This window comes from Citrus sinensis, chromosome 4, assembly GCF_022201045.2.
Source record: "Citrus sinensis cultivar Valencia sweet orange chromosome 4, DVS_A1.0, whole genome shotgun sequence".
Taxonomy (NCBI): Eukaryota; Viridiplantae; Streptophyta; class Magnoliopsida; order Sapindales; family Rutaceae; genus Citrus; species Citrus sinensis.
The window spans coordinates 12,083,467-12,093,154 of NC_068559.1; the positions used below are offsets into that span (position 1 = coordinate 12,083,467).

A 9,688-nucleotide genomic window follows, 5' to 3' on the forward strand; every position below is an offset into this window, starting at 1 on the left:
TTTTCCTTTTCGCAAGGTCATTACTGCTTTGACCTCTCCATGCTGTTGTGGTGAACTGGTACTTGCTTCATGTACTCCTTTAGGATTAGGCACTGGTTGACTTGGAAACTTACCTTTCTCAACGGTCATTGCCAAGGTTTGAACTGAAGAAGCAAGTTGTCCCACCATCTTCTCGAGGCTTGAAACCGATTGAGCTTGTGAGTTGAAGCCTGCTCTCAATTCATTTCGTAGTCCATCAATGGTGCGGCTCTGTTGCTCAATCGTAGAGTGAGTAACATTCTTGAAATTTTGGAATGCATCCTCCCATGGTCTGGGTTGAGAGTAGTTCTGATTCTGATTGAATGGTCTAAATGGGGGCTGAGAGGCTTGAGGAATTTGTTGCATTGGTGGAGCTGGAGCTGCTGGTCCATTTTGTTGGAATCCTTGAGACCATGAAAAATTGGGGTGGTCTCTCCATCCAGGATTATATGTGTTGGAGTATGGGTTGTAATTCGATGGTTTTCTCATTACACCTATGGCATTGGCTTGATCTGAGTATGAGTCATGGTCATGTGGTTCTGTTGATTTAGCAGTCGATAACGATGCTATTTGTCGAGCAAGACCTTCAACCATCTCCTTGACTTCTTTGATTCCCGAAGTTGACTCGCCAATTTGAACCTCATTTACTCCCTTAATTCGTCTAGTATTCCTGAGTGATCGACTCCGTTGTTGGGAATTATCCGCTTGTCGCTGGAAGAATTCCCAAATCTCTGATGCACTTTTTGACATTAGCTCTCCTCCACTTGTTGCCATTAGCCATTCTTGCACATTTGGCAATAATCCCTCCAAAAAGTATTGGCATTGGTGCCATTTCTTGTACCCATGATGTGGACACTTCAAGAGTAGCCCATTGAATCGCTCCCATGTTTCGAAAAATTGCTCGTCATCTTTCTGGGTAAACTCCGAGATTTCCCTGCGAATAGCATTGGTTTTATGCACTGGGAAATATTTATTTAAAAATTTTGTAACCATTTGTTCCCATGATGCAATGCTATTAGCAGGCAATGTATTAAGCCATGAACGAGCTCTATCTTTTAAAGAAAATGGGAATAGTCTAAGTTTAACATCATCATCTGAAAAATTCTCATATTTGAATGTTTGACAAATGGCATGAAAATCATTCAAATGATTATATGGATCCTCATTTTCTAGGCCATAAAATGTAGGGAGACAATTTAACACACTAGGTTTTAATTCAAAACTCCTAGCAGCTACATTTGGGTATCTTATGCATGACGTGCTCAAATTAGCTAAGGGACTAAAATAGTCCTTAAATGGCCTCTCCTGTGGTGCTTGTAAATCCATTTTATTTTTAACGTGTTTGTGTGTGCGAAGTGTTTTTTCTAATTCAAGGTCTATAGGTTCAAGATTAGGTAATAATGACCTACGACCATGCATGCAAAATAAATAAAATAAAAATAAAGATGCAAACAAAACAAAAAATAAAGATGGGAACAAAACAAATAAAAATAAAGAAGAGGGAGAAATTACGATACTAACCTTATTGCGCTATTACAACCTTTCTATAAAAATACACAAAAATAAATACGTGAAAGAAATTAACTAAAAATTAAATTAATAAGATAAACAAAAAAAATTACAAAGAAAAATAAATGGAAAATTAAATTACAAAATTTTAAAGAAGAGAAAAAGAAAAGAAATACTAACCTTTAAATGTAGATTCACTTTTTTTTTCTTTTTTTTTTAATAATAAAAAAAATACAAGAAAACAAATAAAAGAAATTATTCACAAAAATTAATTCTATGAATTAAAATTACTTACCTCCCCGGCAACGGCGCCAAAAACTTGTTGTGCAAATTTTAATGTACTCGCAAGCGCACGAATCTATTGTAGTATAGATCTATGGTGACGAGTGTTGATCCCACGAGGAGGTGGATTTTAATTGTGTAGAATTAATTTTGTAAATGGGTGATTGGATTTATGGTGGAAATGATTTGGAATATGCTAAAACTTAAATTAAAATGGCGAGAATAAATTCTAAAATTGGTATTGAAATGGCGAGAATAAATTGACGAGAATTATATTGAAATGACGTACTTGGGTATCTGGATCCGTATCAACATGCATCATGGGCTAAATAATCCTTATTAATACCAATTAAATCATGAGGGGGGAATCCACACCGCATGAACCACGCTCTAATCAATATGGTGCTAAGGGCTTATCGTGCCAAATAATAATAACCTTATACTAGAGAGCCGGTGTAACCAAGGCGGTATCTAGACAAGACTATTATTATTTGTCGACGAGAAGTCAAAACATCCACAAAAATTAAAGGGGAAGAGAAAATAAATTTACCAAATTAAGCCCATGACACATGTTGAGACTTCACCTTCAACCCAAGCTTGAAAGAAAATTAGCCACTCATAGTTGAACTAGGGGCAAAATGGGAATTTATTAAAATACGAAGAAAATACAAGATGGAGAGGGAATTACAGAAAATGGATCCCAAAAATGGATTCAGAGATATCAAATTAGGGGGGGAGGCCCCCTTTTTATAGATACATGGAGTAAATCATGGCCATCGGATTAAAAACAGTTTGGACGCTCAGGATTGCGCCACGTCATCAGTCAACAGTCCACGGTTTGACCACGCGGATGAACAGTAACACGGTTTGACCCGACTTTGAACAGTAACGCGGTTTGACCCGGATGAACAGTAACGCGGTTTGGTTGAAAATAATCCTGTGTGATGCATGCACCGTACGCGAGATTTTTCGTCCACTGATATGCTGCCACGTCACCATCAACAGTACATAAGAATTTTAGTCCAACAGGATCGTGACACCTCATCAGTCAATGCCACATCATCGGTCAATGCCACGTCATCATCCGTCTATGTGAACAGTGTCGTGAACAGTAACGTATATAGTACCGTACACGTGAATAGTACCGTACATGTGAATAGTGCCATTTTTCCTTTTATGCTCCTCCTAAGGTTTTCGACCGTCCTGAGTTCAAAAGTGATGTCCGTTTTGCCGTCTGATCTCTCCTTTATTGTGAAATGACTATAATGCCCCTAAAATACATAAAATACTTAATTAAAATAAAACACATGTAATTAAATCACAAGAAGGTTAAATATATAAAAGTAAGGGTTGTTAGTAAGACTTAAAATGTAAAATGACGGTTTTCTCCTTTATAAATATGCATTTTCTAACACTCAACACATCTCTGCAAAACTAGTGTTAGATGATGTAAACATTGATCAAAAGAGTCACCAAAGACAGAAAAATCATCCATAAAGACTTCAAGCAATCGTTCAACCATATCAGAAAAAATGCTTAACATGCATCGTTAAAATGTAGCAGGTACATTACATAATCCAATTGGCATCCTCCTATATGCAAAAGTGCCAAAAGGGCAAGCGAAAGTCATTTTCTCTTGATCTTTTGGTGCTATGGGGATCTGATTATATCCTGAGTAGCCATCTAGAAAGAATAAAATTTATGGCGTGCTAATCTATCAAGCATTTGATCGATAAATGGTAAAGGAAAATGGTCTTTACGTGTGACAGAATTTAACTTTTCTATAATCAATGCATACACGCCATCCTGTAGTCATTCTAGTAGGTATCAATTCATTATCAGCATTCGTAACAACTGTGACTCCTGACTTTTTGGGGACAACTTGTACAGGACTGACCCATGAACTATCAGAAATGGGATAAATGAACCGTGCATCTAATAGCGTAAGGACTTTAGTTCTAACAACTTCTTTCATGTTAGGATTTAACCGACGTTGCATTTCCCTAGTAGGTTTAGCATTTTCATCAAGGTGAATGTAATGCATGCAGTCTACTGGGTTTATACATTTTATGTCCGCTATGGTCCATCCTAATGCTCCTTTGTGCTCTTTTAAAATATCCAACAACTTACCTTTTTGTTTGTCGTTTAGGGATGATGAGATGATTACTGGTAGAGTGCTTTCTTCTCCCAAAAACTCATATTCCAATGTGTTGGGTAATGGTTAGAGCTCGAGTTTCGGTAGTGATTATGATGATGGGATGAGTTTCTTCTCTGATGGATCTAGTTGTTCAACTCTTGACTTCCATTTATTAGTGTCCATGGATGGTGCTGAGTCAAGCAAGGCGTTGACCTCATCAACTGATCTGTCAATATCAAAATCCAAACTAAAGTGAGTTAAGCATGTTTGTAAAGGGTCATCACTAAGGTTTGAAATAAAAGTGTCATCAACTACTGTGTCTATTAAATCCACATCAACAATTCCATCATCTGCATTGTGAGGTTGTTTGGCAATGTTGAAGATGTTAAGCTCCATAGTCATGTTGCCGAATGACAACTGCATATTTCCAGTTTTGCATTGAATGTGAGCATCTGCAATTGCCAAGAAAGGTCGGCCTATAATAATGGGGATGTGCTTCCTTGAATCCTGTATTGGCTAAGTGTCAATTACAATGAAATCAACAAGAAAATAAAACTTGTCTACCTGGATAAGCACGTCCTCCACAATACCACGACGTATTCTCGTGGACCGATCTGCAAGTTGTAACACCACTGGAGTTGGGTGTAATTCTCCCAGTCCAAGTTTCACAAATACAGAGTAAGGCAACAATTTTACACTAGCTCCTAAATCCAACAAAACATTCTCAATTGTGTGGTTCCCTATACTACATGAAATAGTGGGGGAGCCTGGATCTTTGCATTTTAGAGGAATTTTGTGTTGTGAGTATAGAACTAACGTTTTCTGATAAAATTATCTTCTTTTGAACATTAACGTTTCTCTTTTTAGTACAAAGGTCTTTAAGAAATTTGGCATAAGATGGAAATTGTTTTATAGCATTAAGTAAAGGGATGTTAACACTTACTTGTTTGAAGATTTCAAGAATCTCACCTGTGGATTTTCCCTTCTTTCCTTTAGCTAACCTTTGAGGAAATGGAGCTTTGGGAACATATTCTCGTGGGTTGGTTTCTTTTTTCTCTTCCGATGGTGAGTCCTCAGCATTCACTGGTACAATTTGATTTTCTTTTGTCACCGGCATCTCTACTTTGTTGTCGACTTCTTTTCCTTTTCACAAGGTCATGACTACTTTAACCTCTCCATGCTGCTGTGGTGAACTGGTACTTGCTTCATGCACTCCTTTAGGATTAGGCACTGGTTGACTTGGAAATTTGCCTTTCTCAACAGTCATTGTCAAGGTCTGAACTGAAGAAGCAAGTTGTCCTACCATCTTCTCGAGACTTGAAACTGATTGGGCTTGTGAGTTGACGCCTGCTCTCAACTCATTTCGTAGTCCATCAATGGTGCGGTTCTTTTACTCAATCGTAGAGTGAGTAACATTCTTGAAATTCTAGAATGCATCTTGTTGAGTGTTAGAAAATGTATATTTATAAAGGAGAAAATCGTCATTTTACACTTCAAGTTTTACTAACACCCTTACTTTTATGTATTTAACCTTCTTTTGATTTAATTCCGTATGTTTTATTTTAAATAAGTATTTCATGTATTTTAGGGGCATCATAGTCATTTCACAATAAACGAGAGATCAGACGACAAAACAGACATCACTTTTGAACTCAGGACGGTTGAAAACCTTAGGAAGAGCATAAAAGGAAAAATGGCACTGTTCACATGTACGGTACTATTCACGTGTACGGTACTATCTATGTTACTGTTCACGACACTGTTCACATAGACGGTTCAATGACGTGGCATTGACCGATGATGTAGCATTGACTGATGAGGTGTCACGATCCTGTTGGACTAAAATTCTTATACACTGTTGATGGTGACGTGGCAACATATTAGTGGACCAAAAATCTCGCGTACGGTACATGCATCATGTTGTGCAAATTTTAATGTACTCGCAAGCGCACGAATCTGTTGTAGTATAGATTAATGGTGACGAGTGTCGATCCCACGAGGAGGTGGATTTTAATTGTGTAGAATTAATTTTTGTGAATGGGTGATTGGATTTATGGTGGAAATGATTGGAATATGCTAAAACTTAAATTAAAATGGAGAGAATAAATTCTAAAATTGGTATTGAAATGGTGAGAATAAATTGAAGAGAATTCTATTGAAATGACGTACTTGGGTATCTAGATCCGTATCAACATGCATCATGGGCTAAATAATCCGTATTAATGCCAATTAAATCATGAGGGGGGAATCCACACCTCATGAACCACGCTCTAATCAATATGGTGCTAAGGGCTTATCGTGCCAAATAATAATAACCTTGTACTAGAGGGCCGGTGAAACCAAGGCGGTACTAGACAAGATTAGTATTATTTGTCGACGAGAAGTCAAAACATCCACAAAAACTAGAGGGGAAGAGAAAATAAATTTACCAAATAAAGCCCATGACACATGTTGAGACTTCACCTTCAACCCAAGCTTGAAAGAAAATTAGCCACTCATAGTTGAACTAGGGGCAAAATGGGAATTTATTAAAATACGAAAAAAATACAAGATGGAGAGGGAATTACAGAAAATGGATCCCAAAAATGGATTCAGAGATATCAAATTAGGGGGGGGAGGCCCCCTTTTTATAGATACATGGAGTAAATCATGGCCATCGGATTAAAAACAGTTTGGACGCTCAGGATTGCGCCACGTCATCAGTCAACAGTCCACGGTTTGACCACGCGGATGAACAGTAACACGGTTTGACCCGACTTTGAGCAGTAACGCGGTTTGACCCGGATGAACAGTAACGCGGTTTGGTTGAAAATAATCCTGTGTGATGCATGCACCGTACGCGAGATTTTTCGTCCACTGATATGCTGCCACGTCACCATCAACAGTACATAAGAATTTTAGTCCAACAGGATCGTGACACCTCATCAGTCAATGCCACATCATCGGTCAATGCCACGTCATCATCCGTCTATGTGAACAGTGTCGTGAACAGTAACGTATACAGTATTGTACACGTGAATAGTACCGTACATGTGAATAGTGCCATTTTTCCTTTTATGCTCCTCCTAAGGTTTTCGACCGTCCTGAGTTCAAAAGTGATGTCCGTTTTGCCGTCTGATCTCTCCTTTATTGTGAAATGACTATAATGCCCCTAAAATACATAAATTACTTAATTAAAATAAAACACACGTAATTAAATCATAAGAATGTTAAATACATAAAAGTAAGGGTTGTTAGTAAGACTTGAAATGTAAAATGACGGTTTTCTCCTTTATAAATATGCATTTTCTAACACTCAACACACCCCCCAACCAGCTTATTGCTAGTCCCTAGCAAATAAAGCGAAAACAAAATTCAAATTCAAAATAATTTTTTTTTTGTTTTAATAGAAACACTCGTATTTATTCCATCAGATTAATGATAGCAATCAAATAAAAGTATAAGCATTATCTCCAGTCTAAAGCAACATCACACCCACATCAACCATCCACATGAATTAGCCCAGTAGACTTTGTTTTAGCTACTCTCAAGAATGACATGTCAAACCCCAAAATCTCACTGGAAGTAGTGACACTCTCACAAATAAATTAATCCCAATAAAAATAGTCACTCCAATGAATGGTAATTGAGAGAGAAAATAATAAAGAAGTGATATCACATGCTCTCACCAAGATGAAATAAATATGCCCTCAGCTTAGAAATAATACGATCTCAAGTCAAATAAAATGTTAGTCAACCCACTTTATTTATCTTTTTTTTTTTTTTTTTTAATTATGCATCACTACATCTTTTTAGCCCATATAACTAGCTTCTACTTCGGACTATAGTTCCCTAAAATCAAGAAGGACTTTTATTAGGACGTAACGTAGGCTAGGGACATGGTTAACAAAGAAGGGAAATAAGGAAAACAAAGTGTATGTTTGAGAAAAATGCAGAGAATTTTTTTTTTTTTTTTTTTTTGGAAGTTGCAAGGTGGATTTCACCTATTTTTATTCTTTTGAAACAACAACTTTTGTTTTTGTTTTTGTTTTTGTTTTTTTTTTTTTTTGCTTTTATTTGGCATAACTTCACTGAACAAAATAATTATTTACATTTTCTCAAACATACATAGGTGATGGAACTTATAAGATATCAGGTAATACTCCAAATCGGAGTGGGTCAAGATGATAAGTTGACAAAGAAAATGTTTTTTTTTTTTTTAAAGGCTCAAAAGGGTTAACTATGGATATTAAATAAAAGGGATGGCTTGAAAGGCTCAAACGGATCAAAGATGGCCTCTCCATCGTCTTTTAGGGCTCTAAATAATTTTCCATATCTACTAGTTAGATGGGCCTCCAAATGTAGCAACACACTCTTTTTTTTCTTTTTTTTTTCTTTTCTTTTTTTTTTTTACCATTTTTTTTTTAAAGGGTTAACTCAAAAGAAATGTAGAGATCGTGTATAAAATAATAAACTGCTAAGCTGTATAGAGAATGGGCAAAAGGGTTACTCTCCAAGAAAATGATAGGCTCAACAACTCACTTGGCACTTATTTATGACATGTTCATTCCTTCAAGCAACTCATATTTGTCTCCGACATCAACATGTAAAGTAGCAAACATAGCGTAACATCACTTAAGACCAAAGATAATACAAATAATAAAATTTGAAATTAATCATGTCATCCAATGTTAAAACAAATCACACAATTTTTTTTTTTTTTTAAACATCATTCTACCCCCCAACCTATTCTAAACATGAAAGGAAAATATGCATGCAGAAATGTGAAAATGATGCATAAAAACTAATTAGAAAAGTTACACGTAAAATGATAGAAAACGAAAATGATTTTTTTTTTTTAAAAAAAAGAAGATGCGCTTTTAGAGGAACTACACTCCATATTCAGCCATCTTTGACTCAAAAGTTGGAAAATGTATATTTATAGAGGAGAAATTAAAGAAGAAAAATAAACATAAACACATAATAAAGAAAAAGAAAATGTCTGAAATTTTTTTTTTTGAATTTTTTTTTTTTAAACAATGAAGATGCGTTTCTAGAGTAACTACACTCCATATTCAGCCATCTTCAACACAAAAAGTTAGCAACAGTTAGTTTCTACAACAAAAAATTAGTAAAAACTTAACCAAAATTCCACAATTGTCGACTATTCCCTCCCCCCAACCAGAACGAAACATTGTCCTCAATGTTTGAAATGAAAGAAGTAGAGTTTAGAAGACATCACCTGGGTGGTGCAACACAGAAGAAAATATTTACAGGCGGAGAGTTAAATCTAATTTGTACTTCTTACTGCGGCTACTGTTACCATCATTATTTGGGCGCTCCAACACAAAGGTCCAGGGATCTGGCTCCGGTTTATACGCTTGTAACAGATCAAGTAGCTCATTAGCAGTGTGAGCACAAATAAAGAGTTTTTTCACATTAGCGGGAATGAAATAGTTTTTTATTGCATGGTTAAGAAATGCGATAAAGCCATCATAAAAGTTATTGACATTTAACAAACCGATGGGTTTTTGGTGGATGTGCAGATGGGCCCAAGATGCTAGCGTGATAAGTGCCTCTAGTGTTGCAAGATCTCCTGGAAGGAAAATAAAAGCATCAGCATGATTAAGCATTTCAGTTATTCTTTCTTGCATACCTGAGACGACTAACTCTTCTCCAGTTGATGAGTCAGACGAACTGCCCAATGGTTTTAAGACTCTTGGGATGATGCCTAACACTTGACTTCCTCTGATAAAAGCTGCT

The 9,688-nt window shown here is 36.4% G+C and overlaps 1 non-coding gene across 1 annotated transcript; it reads left to right on the plus strand.

The window, feature by feature from the left end:
* The first annotated feature begins 856 nt into the window (after positions 1-856).
* LOC127901959 (small nucleolar RNA R71) lies at positions 857-960 on the plus strand. Its single transcript, XR_008054363.1, has one exon. It is a non-coding gene; the product is annotated as a small nucleolar RNA R71 (small nucleolar RNA).
* Positions 961-9,688: the final 8,728 nt, after the last annotated feature.